General features: G+C 41.0%; 1 pseudogene; it reads left to right on the top strand.

Moving 5' to 3' along the window:
* Nucleotides 1–16,635: 16,635 nt before the first annotated feature.
* Nucleotides 16,636–17,222, top strand: LOC107546491 (ras-related protein Rab-9A-like; annotated as a pseudogene).
* Nucleotides 17,223–20,847: the final 3,625 nt, after the last annotated feature.

A 20,847-nucleotide genomic window follows, 5' to 3' on the forward strand; every position in this document is an offset into this window, starting at 1 on the left:
GGTAGCATGTTAATTTTTAAACACACTAATCCCTTTCCCTCTCCCTCACCCCACCCACAGAATTATATCAGAGACGTCACTACAGTGGCATCAGCATGGCAGTGACTAGGGTAAGGAAACAAAATTTAAGGAGGCACTCACTCTGGTGATCATGCAAGCTCAGTGCCTCTTTAAATTTTGCACCCTAGGTGCCTCACTCGCCTTACCCTAGTCCTGTCTCTGTGCATCAGACCGTCATTTATTTGCTAATATTCTCAAGTAACTTCTATGAGTCAAACACTGTTCTTGATGCCGGACATCCAGAAGAGGAGCTATCTAATAAGAGTTTCTGTCCTCAGCATGGGGCAGCAATAAGTGCTGTGGATAGAGGTGACGCAGAGAAAAGGAACAAGGACGTGCCAGGGTAGGAAGGAGGGTGTCATTTAAAGCAGGGTGTTCAGGGAAATCCTTACTGAGAAGACAGCATTTGAGCAAAAACTTGAAGGGGGTGAAATGTTTCTGAACACTTAACAAAGTGTTCAAAATATTTTATAAATTTGTTGCCAATATTTATCATGAATAGATTTCACACACACACACACACACACACACACACATATGGCTTCACTTGACAAGTCCAAAGATCTGGCAACACGGAGCCACAGTCCCATATGACACAACTACATGTTGCTGAGTGGGGCTGACCACTTTAAACCAACTCAGGGCCTTTACATTGGGCAAGAGTTCTCTGGTTCTCCAATTTTCCACCTGCCTGCCTTGCTCAATATGTCACCTGTTTGTCTGCTGTTTGTAAACTTGATTTTGCAAACTTTGGCTAGAAGCCTTAAGAGAGGCCTCAAATGCTTCCACCCGTCCTCCAAGAGGTAACTCAGAGGCTTAGGGTCTATGGCAATGAAATGCTCTTCTCACCAGACCACAGTGAAGTCACTTTACCAGTGAGGCGAGGAAGTCTTGGACTCTGGACTCCAGAGATGAGTGATGTTTACCTAGTTGCTAGAAGCTAAGGGAGACAGATATCATTGGGTTGTTCTCTGGCACAGTGACTGGCATTACCAGAACTTTGTTAAAACACTGCTTGCTATCTTAGCCTACACATGTTCTAACTTTCAACTTGTCTTTTCTTGGAGCAAAACGAAAGAAAACAAAATACTAGGGTGTGAAAGACATGATTTCCTGTCTCCCCAGAGTTTCAATACAACGAGCAGTCACAGCCTTGAAACCCCACCTACCTGCTGGCACATATCAAGGACAGGAATTTTCCATTTGGGTGACATGCCCATCTGTTTGTAGAAACTACCCTGAGGAACAGATTTGTGATGTCAGATAGCACAGGCAGAGACTTCTGTGTGACAGCCATTCCCAATACAGCCTGAAAAGGCAAAGGGGCATGGCTATGGCAACTATCACTTATACTCTCCATGCTTAAGTGGATTTTTATTTCTGTAACTCTCTGCCTAAGTTATAAGAGAGGTGAGAATGAGTTGAGTAGGTGAGAATGAGTTAAGATTTCTCAACTTCAACTTCTGTTAAAATCTCCACTGTGAAATTGCATGAATGCAGTTTTGTTGTAAAATGAAAATAGCCGGGAGTGTAGACATGGCATCAAATGTTTGACGAACAGTGAAGGATTCTGGATACATTTCAATCAACTCACTATATTTGCACTGGATTAAAAAGCCTCAAACTTTGCCTAGAGTACAGAGTGCATCATGTCTGCTTTATTTCACAATCACTTTTAAAAGAAAAAGAAGGGAAGGGGGAGCATAATTTCAATTTTAACTTCAAGTGGGATATTGGAAAATTTAACTTTCATGTTAGTAAAAATGAAAACCATGGATTAAAAAATCAGAACTCTTTTTAAAACAATTTGCAAATAATTACTGGGCCGTTCACATATGTGAATACTAAATTTACATGAACTAAAGGAGAGTTTTTAGGATGACCCCAAGAGAATTTGTGAAAACGGAGAAATTTCTCTTTAGTGTGCAAAATCTCTCTTTTCTGTACATTTCCCTCACTTTTAGTAGGTTCTCCTCCCTGTGCTCACCACACAGTTCCCAAAACTGTAATGTGTCCCACACTTTCGCCTGCCTCCCTGCATCAAAATATGGGCCCAAGGAAAGGTATAAGAAACACATTTTAAACCTTCTTTAAAAAGCTCTAATTCAAAAGATTGCTTCTGATTTTCAGGGCATGAGAAAATAAGGCCAAGGGAAGTAAGACTTTGTCTCCTTTACAAGTTCTTATAACACATGCTTCTCTTGAGGAAATTTTTCAAAAGACATCAATCATTTTACAATGAAAAGTTTTTGTGAGTTTTCATTTGGAAATCAAACATTAAGCAGCAGCAAGTGGCCTGAAGATTGTTCTATTAACTCTCATACCTCTCGTTACATCCATCGCATCAATAGAGGCTCTTTGCAAATGTTTTCTTGTGGTGTCCTGACTACATATACACTTTAATTATGTAGTGGACCTGGATCTAGCAAAAAGAAATACCAAAGAAACCCTACTTTAATTTTTCCATTAAAAGTCTTCAGAGTTCTTTCTTAGCCTGTATCCCATCTCATCCTTTTTTGTTTTACCTGTAAAATAAATTTGCAGATAACACTCGGCCATGCACATAGCTTGAATACTAAATTCATATTATTTCAGGAAAACTTAATGTTAGTGTGACCTTTCACTTTAAGAAAACCACACGTGAAATGTTATTTGAAAATAAAGCCACTTAACAACAACACAGATTGAGAAAACAACTTTGGGTAAGAGTCTCCATCCAGCGCCCCAGAAATTGCAGCCACGGCGATGGATAATTCTGCTTTTGCTGTGGTTCACCCTGCTCACCCGTTTTCCTTCCACGAAGCGTTACTAAGGTGCAGCAGTATTTTAAGATGGTCCAAATACAGATGATCCAAGCCAGCCACCGTCCTGGAGGCTGTGCACCCCACAAGAGGACAACCACCATTCCTTGCATCTCCCTCTCCGCTCCCTGCACCCTCTTTCCTTCCTGCAGAGGGAGAAGCTCCTCTCCTCTGGCTCCTGGTTGCACCCACTTCCTTTCTCAACTCTCTCCCGTTCGCACATCCCGCCCTCCCAGCCCTTTCTTTCTGACTATAAACCTGTACACATCTCCCCGACTCCGAAAGTCCCTTCTCTATGCTGTGCTCTCACCTCAAGACCCTGCTGTCAGCTGGCTTTCCCTGCCGAGCGCCCTGACCGGGTGCTCGGCAGCTTCTCAAACATTACTGTGTGTGTCACCCCGGGGACCGCGCTAGCACGCAGGCCGGTTCAGGAAGCGTCGGAGACTCTACATGTGTGACGAGCACCCAGGCGACACCCATGCTGGAGGACCCCAGAGTCAGCACCTTCACTTGCCCACGGTGCTTCGTTCATCCCTCGCCGGCTGATGTCCATCTGTTCCACCCGCTGGAACGGCTCCTAAACGCCACCACTGACCTCCCCGCGACTCCCATGGCTCTTGCCTTTGTCCTGATCGTCTTTAATCCGTCCAGGGTACCATTTCTCACCCCGGGGCGCCTACCACCCTTGTTTGAAATGTTCTTCTCTTGGGTTAGCTGACACCACACTTTTTACAATCCTTCAATTACAGTTTACATTGAACGGTATTCTGTGTTCGTTTCTGAAGTGTGGCATAGTCGTCAGAAAAGTCATGTCCTTCACGGAGTGGTGCCCCCAATATTTCCAGGGCCCGCCTGGGCCCGAACAGTCACTGCCCCATGACCGCGCCGTTCCCTGTGCGGCCTCTGCGTCCGGGGCTCGCACCCCACACTCCTTTGGCTCTTCCTCCGCAGGCAGCTTGTTTCCTTTCGTCGCAGCTCTTTCTCCCCTGGCCACACGAAGCAGCCCCCTTCCCACCCAGGTGCAGTGTTTACTCTTCGGCTTATCCTTGTCTCTGTCCATCTCCCAGGAACTATCCAATTTCATGGCTTGGCTGGGCACTGTTCAAATGGGTATTTACAAAGGGGCCTTGCCCTCCATCTACATTCCAGCGGCCAACCAGCAAGTAGTTATCTCCACCTGGACAAGCTTCTCACACCTGAAATTTCAGTTTTAAACCAAACTCGAGACCTAACTCATTTCTATGCCTGTTTGCTTTCTGTGAATGGGGTGATGGTTACTCCAGTTACACAGGAGTCATTCTTTCTTTTTCTTTTTTCTCCCGTCCCTTCACGTTCCGTCACTAGACTCTAAGCTAGGACAGGAAAGGTGGCTCTTAGGATGCAGCGAAGACTAAGGTGAGAGTGCTGGGAGAATTGCTGACCATATTTTCAGCTGCAATTTAGTGACACTTTTATGTTCTGATGATTCCTTGATGTAACTCAGTGAAGGCACTAACGTAAACCCTGCCTTTCTTCGTCTCCCTCTTTTCTCCGTTGTCTTTCGGTTTTCATTTCTGCATCTACATCCCCTATTTCCTTTCCCTTTCTTTCTTACCTCCTTTCTTTGTTTTCCTCTTTCTCTTTCATTAGTAATCAATCATACATTTTAAAAGGGTCCCATTCCCTTTGCTCCCTCTATTAGCACTCATTTGCTGAACAACATCTATCCAATCTTTTCCGTCTCCCTTCTCCCTGCCTGTGTCACACAGCACTTCATCACCACACTCAGGCTGGTCATCCTGCTTAATCTTAAAATGGTCCCGGGAGAGCAAAGATAATTCCTCCATTGTTTACTGTTCTATCTGATATAGCCTGGTATCCGGCATTGAGCAGGTACTCAGAAGGGGTTAAAGGAACAAAGGAAGAAGGGCTGGGAAAAGAGAAGACACAGAAAATGGTCCCCATTTTGCAGAGTAGTAACTAGGGCTCTAAGAGGTTAAGCAACTTGCCTACAGTTATGTAGTTAATTGGTGATCGAGTCAGTTTTCTGCCTATTCTGTCTAAAGCAAAAGCCTGTGTTAAGGACACTGTCTTTCTGTGTCTCCAGATCTGCACTAGGTACTCCAGGAGGAGACAAATATGTATACTACAAAGGCTCTGCCCTGAAGGAGTATATAATTTAGTAAGGAAGCTAAAGACACAAATAACTGTAATATAAAGTAGGGTATAATCATGAGTTCACATTTTCTAAAATGATTTGTTCAGTACCTAGCTTCTGGGTAAGTAATTACACTGTATGGCAGAATAAAACAAGTTAATAAACAGTGTTTAGATGGAAGGCTCTCCTTTTCCCTGGAGTCTTGTGGCTGACATTACTAAGAACAAAAGTCTTGAAATCCAAGCAAAGAAGACACCCCATCACATGTCAGACCCAGATGTCCAGGTTAATGAAGATTCCAGTATAGTTCCTGGTCTAAAATCAAATTCAAGGTGCTTAGGAGCAATTCTTACCCGCTAGAGAGAGCAGAAACACTGTCATTAAAAGGTGTTATGCCAACATATTGTCTTTAATAGTTGGTACAAAAGAAAAAAACTTCTCTATTGTTTGGAAGGGACAGAAAGTGAAATATATATATTTAAGCCTAGAGTAGACTAACAATGTAGGTCTCATAATTTTTCATTTTCAAATGGATATGTTTTTGTTGACACAGAAAGTTATTTAAAATATGTTTTTAAGTAAAAAAAATCACATGACATAGCAACTTGCATAACAATTTCTTTTTTTAAAAGAGCACATTATACAACACAATGTTTATAATTTCTTTTAAAATTACACAGCTATATATGTATATATGTATTTATATACACATATAAATATGTACTAATACTTATTAATATTGTGGTTGAATTGGCTTTGGATCTAGCAAGACCTGGGTAAGATTAACACCAACTGCAAGGCCTTTGAGAGTTCAGCACCCTCCCCTGAGGTTTACTTCTTCATGTCCATCTGCCTCTGTCCTTCTCTACCTTTGTGCACTGATCTTATTTCACCTCATAAAACTCAGATGCAACACATAGTCCTTTCCCAATAAATGCATTCCCTGTAAGCCTTCTGTGAGATTTTGCTGAATTTATTAAAGGTTTAAGGAGTGTGGTATGATTACTTAGACTCCTATCTTAATAGCATTTCAGACTTTATCCTGCCTGATTCTGGAAGCTTTGGTGCCAGCCAACTCTGGCCCCAAGAGAAAGGTAATAGAATAAGATTTTATCTTTATCACTATAATGTATATGTATGTAAATATTATATAAAATATATGTACATGTACATGAATATGTGTGTATATATAATAACATGTGTGTCTATAAAATATCCCCTGGCTTCCTGGATATTTAAAAATCTAGGAAGCTATTATTCAAAAATTAACAGTGGCTCTCTGTGCATAGCAGAAGCTCAAATGACTTTTATATTCTTCAAACTTTTCTGAATTTTCTGAAATTTTTATAAGCATGTATTACTATTATCATAATAAAAAATACAGTTTTTTCCATTTTAAAGATAGAGGCATAGTACTGATGAAAAAACAATATTCCTCTGGCTCTGTCTGTACCAGCTCCACAGAAGCCCAGTGCCTTCAAATTTACCCTAAAGTAGTTCGAGTTGCTGCAGGGGGTGTTCCAAATGCACCCTGAAACCAGCCTTCTTGGCTACCACATTAGTCTCCCATTTGCTGTTCCCTGTGGTGACATCCCCTGCCAGCATGTCTAAGGGCATCCCTCCTCACATGGTTCTCAAAGATCCCTGCACTACTGTTGGTGGATGCCCGCTAGTATCTCAGCCAAAGGACTAAAGGTCTCACAAGGCCACCATCCGTTATCTTTGCCCAAATTGACCTTCTTCTATTGACTGTCCCTTTTGCAACTACCACAAAGTACACTGCTACTTTCTAGAGCAAGTAGTGACCTCTTTTGCCCTTCCTCTACCTTTGATAGAAAGAAAAGATAAAAAAATAAACAAAGTTTAATGTCCAAACCACTCCTCCAGTTTTCCTTCCATCTCCGGTCAAAGAGAACAAAGGATCCCTGTATTCCTTCCTTCCTGGAACTATCACTGCAAGGCCCTGTCAGGAGGCTGCCTGGAGCAGCTAAAAGCCGGGCTGGACCACCCACACAGAAAAGACACAGCGTGTCTGACTCCAAGTCTGCTTGCTTGGTGGAGTGGTGGGGAACCAGACAGAAGTACCCTAAGCAAGCACCCTAAGTAGACTTACGACAACTGGACTTCCAGTTCCAGTCCATCAGAGAAGATGTGCCAGTATATCCTCTCGCCACCCCAAGAACCTAAGCTTTCTGTAGAAGGATCAACCCCTTACAGGGGATCCCTGGGCAGAGGAGCACTACCAAGTCCATAAATTTTATGGCCTCTTATCATTACCTCTACAATCTCACTATGGTGAATATACAAAATCTGGCATCAAATTTCAAAGGGCCAGTCTAGCCAAAGAGCCACACTGTTTCCAAGGAGAAAAACAGAATCTCAGGAACTATGAAAAACTGCCTGGCCATAGGCTGAATCTGGCTTGCAGGTATGTTTTGTTTTGGGCCAATCACCTGAAAGGGTGAGAAAGTAAATACATACACACACACACACACACACACACACACACACACACACACACACACATATGCACGCGCACACACACACACATATATACACTTCTTAAGATATATACAGGATGGAACAAATAGGTTTACAGTTGTTCCTATGGAAAATAATACAATAATTAATAAATAACAATACAAGAATAAACTCTGTGTTTTGCCCACTTAACAACTATAAGCCTACTTTTTCCCAACCCTGTATATATCTCCCAGGGAAAAGCATTCTAGCCAGAAGCAACAGCCCAAAGGAAGACTCAGGGGAGATTGCCTAGTACCCTCAATAAAAAGTTAATCTTATTTAGGTCCTGGCTGGGTAGCTCAATCAGTTAGAGTGTTGTCCTGATATGCCAAGGTTGTGAGTTTAATCCCTGGTCAGGGCACATATAGGAAGTAACCAAGGAATGCATAAATAAGTGAAACAACAAATTGATCTCTCTCTCTCTCTCTCTCTCTCAAAATCAATTAAAAAAAGTTAATCTGGTTTAGAGCAGGTTACATAAGATATAAAATCAGGGAGATTATAGGATAGAGATGGTGCGAGGTCTTGCAGACTATTGAAAGGTGTATGTCATTTACTGGGTGAGATGGGAAGCCATCAGAAGGTTTTGTTGATTATAATTATGCTAGATGTATTGATTTAATTCTAGTAAAGCTAAGAAGAAAGGTAAATATTTTTTATAATCATGTCATCACCCTGGTCCCTGTAGACATCAGAGTTTGTAGTCATAGTTCATCAGAATATCATAATACAGGGCAAAATATCTGGTTTCTCTACCATGTTAGACAAAGTCAGTCATGTTGACTAACTTTCAGAAATATGCCATCTTTGGTTGCCTCCTTTCTCTAGCTTTTGGTGCTTTGACCACACTACTCTCTTATCCTTTATAACACATCTTTTCTGCCCTTTCCTTGTCACCTACTAGCACCCTCATCACCTGGGGTCTTCTTCAATCTCCTTTGCCAAAGCCATCACTCTGGAGACCTCATCCAGGCACATATTCTAGGTCTTCAACCTGGAGTTACCTTACTTCAGGACCCGTATCACTGACAGCAAGGCTTATGATCTCCGGAAAAGGAACTCATAATACCCTGAAATTTACCCCGCAACCACACCTCACAGGTAAACTCTGTTAATAGAGCTCATATTTGAAATGAGAGCTAAGATTAGATGAAGCAGTCTCACTTCTAAACCCAAAGCAAACTTCCAAAATTATTTCACCAATTAGGATAAAAGTTAATATATACTCAGGAGGTTAAAGACTAGGGATTTAGCCTGAAGAGTTACATGTGTCTTGGGAAAAGAAAGAAATTAGGCCAAAAGTAATCTGGCAGATGCAATTTGTAAAAGCAAATTAGACCAGGGTAAGTTAGCCAATGTAAATTTGCTCCTCAACATCCCCAGTCACAAATGACAACTCAAATATATGTGAACAGTTGATGGAACCAGCTGACACAAGAATCCGCATGTCCACCTTGGTTATAGAAGGTGATCAGTTATTTCAAAGTTCTCTCTTTCTGGAGATCAGTTATTTCACAATATTTGGACACTGAGGGTACATTAAAAGGGTTAAAAGATTATGACTGGAAGATAGAGTAGACACACTTCTCCCTATTCCTTCCTCTGGGTATAGCCAAATCCCTGTGTATTGTATATAAAACAAACATAAAAACACTCTGAAAAGTTGTGAGAAGACAGACCAGTTGGGGACTTTGGAACCTTCGAAACAACATGACTCATTTTATGATTGAAAACCTTAGAAACCAGAGAAGTAATTCTTCAGGTAGAGTTTATAGCTTACTAAAGCTATGATACAGTATTCAGTACTTCCTCCAAACCAAGGCTTTCTAAATATTTCAGAATTAAAAGTAGCCTTTTTTTCCTACCTTACCTCTGTCCCTTAATCAAGCATGAAAGCAATGCTATAATGTTAGCAGGAAGAAGTACTCCAGTTGGCTTTATGATACCAACATACAATGGGATGAAAGAATCTGACATAAGGCCATCTGTGGTATAAAATTTATCTTTTTTTCCCCTTATGTCATCCCTAAGATTTGCTAATTCTTAGAAACTCTTTTTATGTAAAAGGAAATTACATCTTAAGGATTAAACAAGTTTGGTAAATGTGAATATGTCTACCATAGAGCAAAGTAAACAATAGGTACATAATATTAGATTTCTTCCTCCCATCTCAGTTTTCTGTTGGACAGACAAATCTAGAAATATTTAGAATGGAACTCTACTATATACCTATTTTTATGTTTTCTTTGAAAAAATTTGTGAACCTGAGTATAATCCTGATGTATAGATCATTTGGAGAAGAAATTACTACAGTGTTTAATCATGCTATTACTCATCTTTAAGGTAACTATTTAATCTATTTTCCTATCTAGAATACCTCTGAGAACAAAAGAGGACAGTATTAATATAATTCTCACAGTGCATCAGGACTGTGATGGAAAAACCAGGATATTAAGTCACAGATCAGAGATTCAGCTGTAACCCAAGAGCTGAATCACAGAGGCATCAGAGCAGCCAAAATGAAGACCCCAAAATGAAGACTCCCCAAAGTCACTCAGATCACGCATTGTGTTTCTGGAAAGACTCCAATAGTTCTCAGCAGAGCTCACTTACTCTTATTTTACACCTAGTTTGTCAAGATTTCTTTTCTAGTTTCTAATTCATAAAAGATGTTGACTATAAGACATGACAACTGATCAAAGAGGGCAATGGAGATACTACAACCACAAATAGAAGACATAGATACCCAAAGTATAGAAATTTAGGAGTGAGGGCAAATAGTTACACACCTCAACAGTATGAAATAGCTATATTACAGAACAACGCCCACAGTCATGTGCATAATGTTGACCTGGAGTCATTTAGGAAGGTTTGACTCAAGTTCAGATTATATATTGTTTAAGATATTAGTAAAGAATGAACTGCATTTCTATCCAAAATCTTTTGAAATTTTGTTTTTCAGTGAATAAAAATTTAACTATTTGAAATTCAGCCAATTAGTAAATGCAATGGTGGCCTTAGCTTGAACCCCAGCTAGGCCTGACCTAGGACTCAGAGCTATATGATCATGACAAGAAGGCCTATGGAAAGGACTACAGGGCTTCTTGAGAAGAACGCACCCTAAGGAAAAGGCAGCACTTCCAAGAGAAGGTGTCATTTCTCAGAAATAAGTGGGAATCATTATTGCTCTCTGTGGTTCTTATTGCTCTCTGGACAACTTCCTCCATCTCTTCTTGCCCTCTTCTCCGCTGCTGCCCTATCTGCAGGTCTGTGAAGAGCCTTAGAAAGTGGAGTACTAACATCTGCAGATCTGTGAAGAGCCCTAGAGAGTGGAGTACTAACAAACATTCATTAGGTGGTAGCTGAAAGCACTGTGTGCAAATTACCCATGAGACACCCCAGGGATTTGGAGAGGGCTAGAAAGCCCATAATAGTGGGTAGAACTCAGAGCCAATGAAATCATGCGCTACCTTCAGGGTGGCACAGTCTGGTGGAACCTGAGACACATGGATCAGACTCATTTGGGAATCTGAATAGCTGAGACTTTTATGTACATTGTTAAATGGATCTTATCCCATGCTACTGTTTTTCACATAAGCAACACTTGAAGATTTTATTCATAAACTTTTTTCTGATGATAAAAGAAATATATCTACAACTACTTGATATAAAGGTAAAATTAGTATTAATTGTAAAAAATAAAAGATATAAACACATATGTATGCATATGTAGTATATGTATGTATGTGTATGTGGGTGTATATGCATGTGTGTATAATGCATATTCTTTAAGTAAGTACGATGATAAAAGTAGAGCAAACAGCTGAAAGAAACAAAAATCATAGTGATAACAGGCCCTGAAATACAATTTAAAGTGTTCTAAATCTGTAACTGAATTTTTTTATACATTCATTTGGGTGATTATTTATACATGTTCAGTGTCTTGCACCTCACTATAGGGGAAGTTATTTGGTGAATAATGTCTTTTGGAGATTGAAACTCTAACAACATTGTTATAATGCAGATAAATTTTGCTTAAATCACTATCCTGGGACCTTAGACAACGTTTATTTTTCTACACAGCTGTGGTCTCTCTTGTAAAAATATCTCCTTAGGTAAATAGCTCTCATTCAAATATTGAAAATGAGTGTATGGTGTATGTGTGTATATATGTATGAACACACACTGGTTCTGGGATTGGTTTTAGAAATAAGAGACTTGATTTAGAATGTGACACATAATAGCTTAATTATTTTGAATAATTAAGAGATAATTTTAAATACAATACATTTACCATTAAAAATAGGAATGCACACTATTGGGATTTGATGACAGTTCACAAATGAACTGTCATCCCCTTGAGTTTTGAAATAAGATTTAAAAAGATATGTGATGTGAGATCCAAATATCCCCTTTATTACTAATAAACTAGGACTAGAGAAGGGGGCTTGTATATGTACACAAGCTTCCTAATGTTGGAACCAGAATTAGACAGATCCTCTCCCAACAGCACTGGGCAGGGCCATCTCTGCTTGTCGGGGAGGAAGGCCATGCTCTCTTCTGGGCAGCTCACTCTAGGAAGGCAGGGAAAATGAAGAGTCTATGCTCTCCAGCCCACTTCCTCCTTCTAAACTCATGGTCTGATAAGGGAATGGAAAAAGTGTTATCTAAAGAATGTCCTTCACATGGAAGGAAACATCAGGGGTGTTTCTCAAACACATTCTTTAGTTTTCTGTTCTATTAACCATTAATCCTGAGGTGCAGTCACTTCCTTGGGGGGAAATATTAGCAGTCCCATGACCCCCCATCATGAATGCTTCCTAATACCACTGTCTTCCTCATTGAATAGCATCCTGGAACCACTGGTGAGCAGTTTTGATTTTTCCTCCAAAAAGCTCATAAATGCACCAGAACAATACATTAGGTAAATTAAGGCCAAGGCCTCTATCTACCCAGTTACATAATTTTACTATTCTATTTCTCATCACAAGTCCTGAGCAGCCTCATTGTCCAACATAGTTTGTTAGAAATTCACAGTGATGGACTTCCAGCTAAGACTGCAGCATAGGTAAATGTGGTACTTGCCTCCTCCCACAACCACACCAAAATTACAACTAGACAGTTTGGCTCAGTGGTTAGACAGTCAACCTGAGGACTGAAGGGTCTTGGGCTCAATTTCAGTCAAGGGCACATATCTCAGTTGCAGGCTTGATCCTTGGTCCCAGTCAGGTGTGTGCGAGAGGCAACCAATCGATGCATCTCTCACATTGATGTTTCTCTCTCTCTCTCTCTCTCTCTCTCTCTCTCTCTCTCCCCCTTCCACTCTCTCTGAAAAGCAAAGGAAAAAAATATCCTTGAGTGATGAGTTAAAAAAAAATTACAATGTTTAGTAGTTTATACAGAACAGCCATCATTCAGAACCACCTAAAATCAAGCCGAATGGAAGTCCTACAACTACAGAATTAAAGAAGAAGCCACACTGAGACTAGTAGGAGGGACGGAGACATGGACCAGACAGGCACCACACCCAGTGTGGAAGATAAAAGTCAGGGAGGATATCTTGGCTGTGGAGGTCCTCCCTGAGGAGCAAGGGGTATCAGCCCACACCAGGCCCCCAGCCCAGGGTTCCAGTGCCAGAAAGAGAAGTCCCCATAACTTTTGACTGTAAAAACCAGCAGGGATTGAGGCTGAGGAAGACTGAGGCTGCTGGAGTCCCAGGCAGTTCCTCTTAAAGCGCCCACACACGGACTTATGCGGACTCACTCTCTCTGAGCTCCGGCATGGGAGCAGCAGTTTGAAAGACACCAGGGACATAGGGAAAGAACTAAATTGTTTGGCATCAGGGTGAGAGCTGAGGCTCAGCTTTCTCCCAGATGGAAGTGTTGGCAGAAGCCACTGTTCCTTTGATAAGTGCTCCCTGCCCCAGAGTTAGCAGACCAGCAGCGTATCTGAGACTCCACCAACCTGACTCACATAGTTTGACCCACTTTGGTGATTCCCTGAGGCTCTGCCCCACCCAACGTCTGAGTCTACCCAGGCTGTTTCCAGTGGCTTTTCAATACGAATGGCTTGTCTTGGCTCATGCTTCAGATTTTTCTAAAACCTCTCCAACAAGCAGCATCTGGCCCCAGCATGCCCCATACCTCCTGCTAAGTGGTCCCTGGCCCTGTGCTAGCAGCCCCAGCCTTTGTTCATAGCTTGGCCTCACCTGGGCACCTCCAAGTTCAGCATGTGAAGCAGCCATCTGCAGATCACCTTGTAGCCTCTACCTCCCTGGAGGCCCCAGAGCCAGCATACCCAGTGGATAGCTTCAGACCATGTCGAAGCACCACCATATAACCACCTCCTCAAGGGAGACATTCAAGGGGCAGACTCAGTGGGCACCAGAGCCCTGCTAAAGTAAGTCCTACTCTTGGGTGGGCTCCTGCACAGCTGATCCTCCATGGTGGCCAGAGATCGGTGGTCAGTGATCACAGCTAGTTCTTACAGCTGATCAGTCTGAATAAATCCCTCCCATTGATGTGCCAACAGCAATCAAGGCTCAACTACCACAGGAAAGTGTACAGTTCACATGGGAGGCACACCTCGAGTACCCAGCATGGGTGATAGGGGAAGTTGTGCCACTGAATCATACAGGACACATACTATATTAGACCAGTCTCCCAAGCCTGGGAAACATAGCAGCTCTACTGAATACATAAAAACAAACACAAGGAGGCTGCCAAAATGAGGAGAAAAGAAACGGCCAAAATGAAAGAACAGAACAAAACTCCAGAAAAAGAACTAAACAAAATGGAGACAAGCAATCTACACGATGCAGAGTTCAAAACACTGGTTATAAGCAAACTCAATGAACTTAGTGAGAACCTCAACAACATAAAGAAAAATAATGTCAGAAATGAAGGCTACACAAACTGAAATAAAAAATAATTTACAGGGAATCAACAGTAGAGTAAGTGAAGCTGAGAATCAGATCAGTGGTTTAGAGGATAAGGAAGCAAAAGCACCCAACCAGAACAGCAAAAAGAAAAAAGACTCCAAAAAAATAAGGATAGTGTAAGGAACCTCTGGGACAACTTCAAGCATACCAACATTTGCATCTTGGGGATACCAGAAGGTGAAGAGACAGTGCAAGGAATTGAAAACTTATTTGAAAAAATAATGACAGAAAACTTCCCTAACCTGGTGAAGGAAATAGACTTACAAGTCCAGGAAGCACAGAGAGTCCCAAACAAGAGGAACCCAAAGAGGCCCTTGCCAAGACACATCATAATTAAAATGCAAAAGTTTGAAGACAAATTGAGAATCTTAAAAGCAGCAAGGGAAAGGCAGTTAGTTACCTACAAGGGAGCTCCCATAAGACTGTCAGTTGATTTCTCAAAAAGAAACTTTGCAGGCCAGAAGGGATTGGCAAGAAATATTCAAAGTGATGAAAAGCAAGGACCTACAACCAAGATTACTCTACCCCATAAAGCTACCATTTAGAATCAAAGGACAAAGAGCTTCCCATACAAGTAAAAGCTAAAGGAGTTCATCATCACCAAATAAGTATTATATGAAATGTTAAAGAGTCTTTTTTAAGAAGAAGAAGATAAAAAATATGAACAATAAAATCACAATAAATACATGTCTATCAACCATTGAATCTAAAAACAAAACATGAATAATCAGAGAAGAAACAGACTCATAGATACAGAGAATGTTTTGACAGTTGTCAGATGAGAGGGGGTGTTGGGTGGATGGGCAAAAAAGGTGAAGGGATTAAGAAGTACAAATTGGTTGTGACAGAATAATCTTGAGGATATAAAGTATAGCATAGGGAATATAATCAATAATATTCTAATAACAATGTATGGTGTCAGATAGTGTGAGATTTACTGAGATGATCACTTATTAAGTTATGCAATATCTAATCACTGGAGTGTACACCTGAAAGTAATATAATAATGTATGTCAACTGTAATTGAAAATAAAAAATGATTTTAAAAAAAGAAGTTTACAATGATGGCAAATAACAACATTAAGATAGTCCAACAGAAAATGTTCAACATAGAAATATGAATATAAACTATCTTCCGCTAACAGTTCTCAAAGAAGAACTGAGGCCTGTAAATAGAATTCTGCTTACCAAGTGAATCTAAAGCATGTGGCCCAAAGTGAAAAGTCCAGAATCAATTTCCCCTACCTCTCAGTATTAAAGCATAAAGACATTAATGTTCAAAATGTGCCCCTCCCAATTTCTTATCTTGTTCAGTTTTTATATAGGAATTCTCTATCTTGGGTAAAGTTGTGATTCTTTCTGCAGCTATAGCTTAGGTTGCCTCATACCATAATTAATGTAGTTCACAAGCAGTGGTATTTCTTAATGGCAACTCTTTCACAAACCACCCTTGAAGATATCCAGGGATAATTATTAGTAGGACATATAAGATTATCATAGCACTGGCCCCACAGCTACCAAATTTAGAAAATGACTCAATCCTTAGTCCCTAGGGCAGTTAACCCAGAACAAAATTATATTCCCAGAACTAGTCTAAACCAAAACAAGATGGCAAAGACCACTGCAGAGACTCAGCAGCATTGAGAAAAAGAAGATACCTCCTTGGTTTGAACTGTATTAATTTGCCAGAGTTATGCCAGTTGCCCAGAGGTATGACCTGTGAACTTTGAATCAATTGGAAATTGCTCTTGGAAAGAGACTTTTTTAGGACTATGAATTTTCTAGGTTGAGAGAGAAATCCACTTATGCATACTGTCTCCTCTCAGAGAAGGGCATTTAAGATATTATTGCTTGATGCTGTTTCCTGGGCACTGGGTGGGAACAACTGGGGTTTGGACCTGGGCAGTACTGCCACTTTGTCCAGCCTGTCCAGTCCCTAACCCTCTTGCTTTCCTCATTGTACCTGGAAAGGCTAGCTGGGAATTCCCAGACATCCTCTGTGTGACTGAGAGAAACTTCCTGCACTCCTATAATGAGTGTGACACAATGGTGAACCGTTGCCCCCTCCACCCCCCGCCCGTGTCTCAGTAAATCTTCCCAAGAGCCCTAGGGATAATGATGTTGCTTGAACTGAACAACTAAAGGTTCTGAGGTCAAAGATCTTGAGATTAATAATGGCAGGAAAATCATCACTTTTTAAAATAATTCTCCTTGGAGATGGTGGAGTTGGGAAGAGTTCTCCAATAAGCAGTTCTGTGACTAAGTTTGATACCCAGCTCTTCCACACAATAGGTGTGGAATTTTTAAATAAATATTTGGAGTTAGATGGTCATGCAGATTTGTGACACAGCCAGTCAAGAGGGATTCAGAAGACTGAGGACACCATTTTACAGAAGTTCTGACTGTTGCCTGCTTTTAGTGTCAATGATTCTCAAAGCTTCCAGAACTTGAGTAACTGGAAGAAAGAATTTTTGTATTATGCAGATGTAAAAGAGTCTGAAAGCTTTCCTTTTGTGATTTTGGATAATAAGAGTGACATAAGTGATCAGCAAGTGTCTGCAGAAGAACCCCAAACCTGCTGCAGGGACAATGGTGACTACTTTTACTTTGAAACAAATGCCAAAGATGCCAAGGATGTCACAGTGGCCTTTGAGGAAGCAATTGGAAGAGTACATGCTACTGAGGATAGGTCAGACCACCTGATTCAGACAGACACAGTCATCTGCATCAAAAGCCCAAGTTTAGCTTATCTTGCTGTTGATCATTACAGAGGCTGCCTGAGCCTTTTAACCAACTTGCACATATACCCAAGGTGGAGAGGAGAATTAGTGTTTGCAACAATGGATCATCTACTCATAAAATTGCACTAACCATACTGCTGCTTCATTAGTAGGTGAGAGAAGGAACACATCCACTCATGGAAGAATCTCTTTACTCAATAGTGGCGCCTTACATTTATAAATTGTAATGGTTGTCTCATAACATTTAACTTAAATATGTAAGTTACAGATCTAATAAATGAGATGACCAAGACTTTATTTATAATTACAACAAAACACTTGAATATTCAAGATTTTATTTAACTAATTGATTAAATGGAAGAACCAGGCAACTGGCTCAAAGGAAAAGTAAAGAAGCACAAATTTTTAGGGAGTAAGGAATGTTGAAATGTATGTGCTAATAGATACAAAACTGGCTTTTGCATAAGATAGCAGTGTAAAGGTTGTCGCTCCACAGAAGGAATCATTTCCATGTCTATTAAGAATAATTATTTTGCATTGCTATTAGTTATTTTCAACTTACAGAGTTGTGAAATAGCTTCCATAGAATCAGAATCAGGTAACTATGAAGGGTGTGTGCTAGTATAGATGTGACCTAGTTATAAGTTTTCCATAGGAGCACACATTTTCCCTCACTAGCACCCCAATATTGAATTGAATGTAGGCCCCAGTTAGTTGCATAGCATTCACATTCTTATGTATCTTTTCTGTTTTTTCCCATAGAAGCTGTTTTTACTACCTCTTGCTGCTAGTTCACTGATCCTAAGAAGCCAGCCATCTAATCTGAGCCATGTGAGTATCACACGGTGGGGAGTAATTCTTGACTCTGTGCACTAGCCCTATGGATCCAGGGTTAGCTGCTTCACAGTTCCCTCCTTCGTCCTGGATGTAGATCAGCTAGTGCTTCCTACCAAGGTCTGGCACTCATAACTAAAACCCTCTGTAACACACACAGACACACACACGCACACGCCCCTCAGCTGCATTGCATTATAAAAGCCGTAAAAGTGTGTTGCTTTAAAAGTATGTCCTCTTTTCCCTACAACTTGATGATTCCCTCAGCTCCTGCAGCTACTAATCTCTCTGAGGCCCACTGGTATTGCAAGAAGCCCAGGAGGCCAGAGCATGCTTGCCTGTGTAATCCAAAGACAAGCTGCAGCCTGCACAGCAAAGCCACCACTTGGGGACAGTACCTTTGTTGAGGACAGCAAGGCCAATGTCTGCTTGCTTGCCAGCCCCCTCATGGCTGTCTGCTAACACCAACCATGAACCCCATACATTTGCTGGGTCCTCCTTCATAAAAGACAGACACTGGCCTGTGAACAGAGAGCCTCATAAGCAGCAGTAATCAGCAAATTCAAAATCCTGCATGGCCTGAGGGAAAGAGACTCTGGCCCAGGCTGCAGTAATTAAAAGATAATTGGACAGCTGTTCAGACTGACTGCATCAAACCTCCACAGTCAAAACTCTGGGTGACCTGGCCCCACCTAAAGCTCCATCTAAGACTGCCATTGTGATACCCAAATTTATTCCAGTTCTTATCTATTTCTTCAGGTTTGCTGCAAGTGCCCCAATGCTCAACACTCCCCTGGCTTCAACTCACCCCCTCCATACTGCAGTCCCAAGACCAGGCAAGGAATGGGTGAGGCTCTGCAGCCCAGCTGCTGCCTTACTCTTCAGTTGGGGAGCCACTCCTCTAAATGGGAGGATACTGGAAGGGTAGAGAGAGGCCAGAGGCATCAGGGCTAAATGCTATCTCTTCACATCCTCCACAGGACGTATAAGAGTGGGAAATAACTGTTCAGCCAACACAAAGTAATACCATTGGTTTAAGATTGCATTTCTGTTCCATGTATTACCAAGATAGAAAGATAGGCTCTCTATTAAGCCATGTCTACCATCTAGTGTAAGCAACATTAAAAAGAAGTTCAAAATTAGAGAGAGAGAAAAAGTGAATCTTAGACTTAACAAAGTATAATAGTAACAAAAATAATAGCCAAAATTTGGGGATAGTTACTATGTGTCAGGCACTGTAAGCTCTTTACTTGAATGGTCTCATTTAATCCTCACAAGAGCCTCATGAAGGCAGATATTATTAATATTATTCCCCCCATTTTCTAGAAGGAAATCGAAGTAGAGTGAGATTAGTACTTACCCAGGGGCAAATAGGTATTAAATGGTGGAGCCAATCTATCTGAATCTAAATCCCTACCCTTGCATCATTATAGCTCATTTGGAAATTATAGAAAATAATATATAGAAGCAGGAAAAAGTCACTTGTTGTCCTACCACTGAACGACATCAAAATTTTCTATGAGATTCTTAGTGGTCAGTATTTTTGAAGCGAGAATTTATATAGGCACCAAATGGAACTATTAATAAATATCACCCTGCCTTTGCTGGTTAGCTCAGTGGTTAGAGCGTTGGCCCTTGGACTGAAGGGTCCTGGGTTGGATTCCTGCCAAGGGCATGTGCCTTGGTTACAGGCTTGATCTGCTGGCCCCTGTTGGGGCACATGCTGGAGGCAACCAATCAATGCGTCTCTCTCACATGGATGTTTCTCTCTCTCTCTCTTCCTTCCACTCTCTCTGAAAAGCAATGGAAAAAATATCCTCCGGTAAAGATTAAATAAACAAATAAATAAATAAAATCACCCTGAAATTTCCAACATTTTAGAACAGTCCTTTGATGAGTTTTCTGATTTGCAAAGTTTTTGTTGGGAGTCCCAGCCAACCTTCTCTTTGCTTTGCCCTTTAATGGGTTAATCCAAGTCCTCCCATGGTTTGTCCTATTTCCATAAGGTACTTAAGGTCACCCAGTAGTGGTTTCTCCTGTCAAGTGCCACTCTAAGACCCTGGACACTGGAACTTGATTCTGCTGAATTCTTACAGAAAATAATGCCAGACCCCTTGAGACACCATATGGCAAACAACCAGATGTCATCACAAAAGCATGACTTAGATGTCTGGGCAGCCAGCAACCTCAGAGGACAAAGCTCTTCTAAGGCTTTAAAGCCCTTGCAACACCAGTAACTGGTTGGAATGGGCATCTCCAGGTCAAAGAACCCAACCCAGAAAGTGCCTGGCACTTGAGAAAGCAAGTGGGGCTTAAAAGCTTATGAAAAACAAAGTTGAACTCCTTGCCTGTGGCTATGACATCAGCCATCCACACACCCAGCAAACCCAGACAAATGGAATGCAGATTAACTATATTTTTATAGGAACAAGTTGAAAACATTATGCTGGGATTTTTCACCCCTAAAATTCACACCAAAAGAAATAGGGTGGTGCTTTACATTGTCAGGGCCTGGAAAGACTCCATATGTGATTGGGAATTGTTTTTTATAGAAATAAAATTGTGGCTGGTATAGGTTTTCTTGAATTGGGCAGAGGGTGAGAGGGACTTGCTACATTCTTAGAGGCCTGGAAGTTTGTGAGGAATTTTAAATGTTGAGTTTTCATTTTAAAGAGGGTATAAAAATCATCTTACTTATAATAGATAATTCATTTGCAGTGATAATTCACATCTGAAAACATTTTATTTATAAAATAAGACTTGTATTTTTTAAAGTAGTGTTTCTCCCACTGAAGTAGTGGACATATTCTT

This window comes from Miniopterus natalensis, chromosome 3, assembly GCF_054644295.1.
Source record: "Miniopterus natalensis isolate mMinNat1 chromosome 3, mMinNat1.hap1, whole genome shotgun sequence".
Taxonomy (NCBI): Eukaryota; Metazoa; Chordata; class Mammalia; order Chiroptera; family Miniopteridae; genus Miniopterus; species Miniopterus natalensis.